The following is a 6,127-nucleotide window of genomic DNA, read 5'->3' as shown; positions in this document are numbered from 1 at the left end:
ATATCTAACCAATGTGAGACTAAACTTTCCATTTTCCTCAACATAATTCACAAGTGGCTTACTTCGAGCATCAATTTCTCATTCATCACTCAACCATTTTGAGCATATGATATACCGTTGTAAAGATCTCATGGAGTAGAATATAAAACCATAGTTTTATGATACAAATCTCCACATTTACTAATCAAGAATATGCTTCAAATCTTCGAAAAAATTCATTTTTTCCAACAGTTTATATACAACTTTTCTACCTTCTAACTACCTCTAACAATATTACTAACAAACTAATTGCATTAACTTCTTTCTACACTCTCCCTCAAGTTGGGGAATGATATATGTCAAGCAATCCCAACTTGCCTACCAAATTTTCATATTGTTGTTCTTTGGTAGAAATATGCTCTATTCAAACCAACCATTTTTATATCTTTTCTCCTACAAAATGGCAATCAATATCGATATGCATTGTTTGTTCATGATATATGGGATTGATTGCTATTTGCATTGCCGCTTTACTGTCACAAAACAATGTTGCTAGTTCATTGACTTTAACTCCCATATCTTGAAGCAAACCATTCAACCATACAATTTTCGCAACTATAGTGGCCACGCTTCTATATTCAGCCTCTGCTAAAGAACATAACACAATAGTCTATTTTTTAGACTTCCATGATACTAAAGAATCTCTTAACTTCACACAATAACCATTTACAAACCTTCTTGACATTGGAAAAGTTATCCAATCAGAATCGCAAAATGCTACCAGTTTTTTGATCTACATGCATAAAAAACAACCTTATTCTTTAATCCTTTTTAACGTATCTAACTATTTGAAGTGCAACCTCATAATGTGATCTTTAAGGTATTTGCATAAACTGGCTAAGACGTTGCACTGAGAAAGCAATGTCAGGCTGTGTACGTGTTAAGTATAAAAGCCTTCCAATTACCCATTGATACAAAGTAATGTCTATCATGATCTCATCCTCTTTATTACTTTGTAGCATTTCATCATATTCCACAAAAGTTAATATTTGATTGTGCTCCAAAGCGGTAATCGCCACCTTGGTTCCCCCTAAATCAGTATCCTCTATCAATTCAAGAGCATATTTTATTTGAGTTAACACAATCCCATATTTTGTCTTGTCAACTTCATTACCAAGAAAGAACTTAAGATCACCTAAGTCCTTCATCCTAAAAATCTGATATAGAACCTGCTTCAGCTTATTAACCAGTTGACTATCACTTGTAGTAATCAGCAAATCATCTACATATATTAACATCATTACCATTCGATCTCCCACTTTCTTAGTGAATAATGAGTAATCAAACTTTCATTGAGAATACCTATTAGATAAAAGAGCGTTGGTGAGCTTGATGTTCGATTGTCTCGATGCTTGTTTTAACCCATAGAGTGATTTTTGCAATCGACATACTCTTGTCTCCCTCAAGTGCAAAAATCCGGAGGAAGAATCATATAAACTTTCTCATGCAAATCTTCTTGCAAAAAAGAATTATACACATCCATTTGATATAATGTTCAACCATGTTGAGCAACAATCGCAATTGTCATCCAAACTGTGACCTATTTAGCCATTAGAGAAAAGGTTTCCTAATAGTCAACACCTTCTTGTTGAGTGAAACCCTTCCTAAAAAGTCGTGCCTTAAATCGTTCCACAGTCACATCCAAATTATATTTGATTTTATAAACCTATTTGCAACCAATGGGTGTTTTACTAGGGGGTAAATGAACAACATCCCATGTGGCATTGACTATAGTGCTTGAATTTCTTTCTCTATGGCTTCAATCCATCGTTTGTCCTGAATGGCCTCACTATAGGTTTTGGGTTCAACAAGACTAGAAGTTGAGGAAGCAAAGTGTTGAGTATGAGGAGGGAGATGAGTATAAGCTATACAATGTGAAATAGGATATTGACCTATAGCAAGTAAATAAGAGGAATATGATTGAGAAGAGAAAATATAATATTTCATCAATGTTGGGGATTTAATGGTACAAAAAGTACGTTATAAAGGAAGGTAATGTGAAAGGCTAGGTAAAGAGAAAAATGTCCAAATAAAGAAGATGAGGGTAACATGGATGTACAAGGTGAAGGTTGAGTTGAGGGGCTAGATAACGTGTCACTAACAGGTAAAGAAGTAGGCTATAAAACAATAAGTGTAGGTGGGTCAACAATATTATAAGGTGGTGGGAGATGCAGTAGTAGGTGAAGGTGGCGTGACAAGTTGTAAAGTAAGAAAGTTAGAGTAAAAAGAAGAAGAAGAAGTGACAGAAAGAAAAATAGGTTAGTGTGTGATAAGCTATAAAAGTAACATATTCTAATCTCATTCTTAATGCATTTTTGGATGATCAATAATGCAAACTAGTGAATTTGATGCTCCTAATCCTTTAAATTCATGTTTTTATACTTTGGAGAGCATTTGGGAGTGAAATGAGTAAAAAACAAGCCAAAACTAGAAAAATAGAGCTATTTTCAGGATCCACACGGCCTGGGCATTTCCACACGGGCTGAACACACAACCATGTGAGCCACACGGACTGGCCACACGCCCATGTGCCAGCCCATTTCAATTTCACACACTGCTTCCCAAATACGCGAAAAAACTCAAATTTTAGGCTTTCTGAGCATTCTATAGACTATAAATACCAATTAGAAGAATAGAGAAGGTGGAAATCAAAGAAGATTGAAGAAAACACTCGAAGAACACCATTGGAGCAAACTTGGAAGCGGATCTACATCATGATTGAAGATCTTATTTTAATTTCTTTCGAAGTTTTATTGAGTTTCTTTATGTCTTGTGGTTTTTCTGGCTTTGAGATGTTTTCATTTAGGATTATGAACTAATCCCCTAGATACCTAGGGGAGATGAAACCTATTAGTTAATTTCTGTTTTACGCGATAAATACTTGATTCTTGTTCTCAATTATGCTTATTTCTTGTTTTAATATTTTCGGGATATTAATTCACATTTAATGTGCTTATTTCAGTAGAGTAAAAGTCCCTGTTTAAGAGTAGATCTAGCATAATTGAGTGAAGTTGCATGCAATCTTAGAAATAGGATGACATAAATCTACTGGATTAGAGTCAAATCTAATAGGGGAATCCATAGATCGAGTTAATGCGACGATAGGGGTTTTAATTAGAAAGAGATTTCAATTAATCACCTAGAGTTAGTTGTTCTTACTTTTGAAAGAGATATTAACATAGTTTAGGGATTTCTACGGATCAAGACGTAAGCGAATAAATTGTTTAATTTAGTTTCATAATAATAGGTGAAGTCTAGGTGGATTCTTTCTTGGGTATTGTCTATCTCATTGGTTACTATTCGATTATTTCCTTGATTTATTCTCTGTTGCATTCTTAGATAAATTAGTTTAGTAATTTTAGATTAAACACATCACTCTAATTTTTCGGCTAAACAATAGAAAAATGGTAATTACTAGTACTTTTAGTCTTTGTGGATACGATATTCCCTACTCACCATAGCTATACTATTGTTCGATAGGTGCGTTTGCCTTTGTCGTATTTATAATTAGTTTAGTGACTATCAGTGTGAATGAGAAAAGCTAAAAAGAAAAAACAAATTCATGAAAGGTAACATCACGATTTAAAAACAAATATTTAGTCTTAAGATTAAGCAAAATGTAACCTTTTTGAACAATGGAGTGACCCATAAGAACCAAAGGAATCAAATGAGGGGCTAATTTATCCTGAATATGAGGGTTCTTAGCATAACAAAGATAACAAAAAAAAACTCTTAAATGTGACAAATTAGGGGTTTTATTATATAACATTTCAAAGGCACTTTTCCATTTTAACGTTGAATTTGGTAATCAGTTAACAATATAGTAGGTAAGTAAAATACACCCACCCTAATACTTAGGAGGAACATTGGACTGAAATTTAATGGCTCATGCAGCATCTAACAAATGATGGTGTTTGCGTTTGATAATGTTCTGTTGAGGAGTGGTAGTACAAGAAATTTGATGTATAATTCCTAAAGATGAGAAAAAAGAGGAGCACTTAGATTGAAAAACTCTGTTCTATTTTCTCCTAAAAATCTTAATCTTCTTTGAAAATTATGTTTGAACCATAGCAATAAACTGTTACAAAAGGACCATGGTGTCACTTTTAAGAGTAAGAAGATAAATCCATGTCATACGTGTAAAATCATCAACTAAAGTAAGGAAAAAAGGATGACCAGTATGTGTTGGAGCTTTATAATGACCCCATAAATCAAGAGAAAGTAAGGAAAAATGAGCATCGACTCTTGAATTACAAATATGATAATATTGTTGGATCTGGTGCCTTAAGTATACTATATTCATTTTGTATACTTGTATTGTAACACCCCTAACCAACATCCGTCACCTTAACAACTTACCATAAACATTAAATCGAAATACAACAATTAATAATTGGATTCGGATTATAGAAATACAAACTAAAAATTTCGAACTATTCCTCGTCGACTTTATTTTTTTCCCTTTTTAGTCGAAGATTTCGGCACAACGTTAGCTACAGAATTAAAACAATTAAAAATCATCAATACAATACAATTCAATTTCACATCGAATATTTCAATTTTTATTCGACATTTGCCTAAATTCCAATTTAGTCCCTAAACCGAGACTAACTTTATTTCTTCACAATTAATTATATATTTTCATTTAATTTCCACGTTAAACTAGATTTAACTCTCTAATTTCACATAAATACCTAAATTTCAAAATTTACAATTTAGTCCGTAATACTCAAAATTTATACTTTATTCTAGACATTACTCAATTATTCAACATAGACAACATTTAAAAACTTAATAATTTCTAAAATTTTGACATGGGTCGGGTAGTTTTTAATACTGGGATTCCAAAACATAAAAATTACAAGAAAAAGTGACTAAATTGACTAACCAATTGAGCTTGAATCTTTGAAACCCCTAGCTTTGGTGTTTCTCCTTTTCTTTTCTTTTTCTTTCTTTTCCCTTCTGTTTCGTTTGTTCTTTCTTTCTTTTTCTAGTTTTTTCTTTTATTTTATCATTATAATATAATAATATATATACTTAATGCTTAAGATATAATATTATAATATTATAATATGATAATATATATTTTACTTTAAACTTTTATAATATTATACAGTTATCCCGCCTCATTTAATGCCTATGACACAATTGCTTATTTAGTCCCTTTACTTTTTCTTTAATTTATAATTCAACTTTCACCCTTTATGCAATTTAGTTCTTATACCTAATTACTCTTAATTCATGCAAATTCACCTAACCAAAACCTAATTAACTACACAACTAACCTCGTAAATATTTTAATAAATATTTACAAGTTCGTTTTACAAAAACGAGACCCCAAAATACACTTTTCAATACCTGTGACTATCGGGTCGTTACAATTCTCCCCTTAATAAATTTTGTCCCCGAAATTTACCTGAAAAGAGATAGGGGTATTGAGATCTCATTGTCTCTTCTGGTTCACAAGTCGCTTCCTCAACACTATGACTACGCCGCAACACTTTTACTAATGGAACTCGCTTATTACGCAATTCTTTTACTTCTCGTGCTAAAATCTCAACTGGCTCTTCATATGATAAATCAGGTTGAATATCAATATCTTCTGTCGAAATAACATAAGATGGATCCAATCGATATCTTCTAAGCATTGAAACATGAAAACATCATGTATTTTCCGTGATTCTGTAGACAAAGCTAAACGATACGCAACTAGTCCAACTCTTTTCGTGATATCATATCGTCCAATAAAACGAGGACTCAGTTTCCCTTTTCGGCCAAACCTCAAAATTTTCTTCCAAGGTGAAACTTTAAGAAATACCTTATTGCCAACAGAGTATTCAATATCTCGATGTTTCAAATCTGCATATGATTTCTTTCTATCAAAATGCGCCTTCAGCCTGTCTTGAATTTTCTTAACAATGTCTTCTTGAATTAATTTCGGCCCGATTATTTTTCTTTCATTCAATTCCATCCAACAAACAGGTGATCTATATCTATGATCATATAAAGCTTAATATGGAGCTATTTGAATACTTGATTGAAAACTATTGTTGGATACAAATTCGGCCAAAGGTAAATAACGCTCCAA

The sequence above is a fragment of the Gossypium hirsutum genome, chromosome D04, assembly GCF_007990345.1.
Source record: "Gossypium hirsutum isolate 1008001.06 chromosome D04, Gossypium_hirsutum_v2.1, whole genome shotgun sequence".
In the NCBI taxonomy this organism is placed as follows: Eukaryota; Viridiplantae; Streptophyta; class Magnoliopsida; order Malvales; family Malvaceae; genus Gossypium; species Gossypium hirsutum.
Note: the sequence above shows the minus strand (reverse complement) of the source record.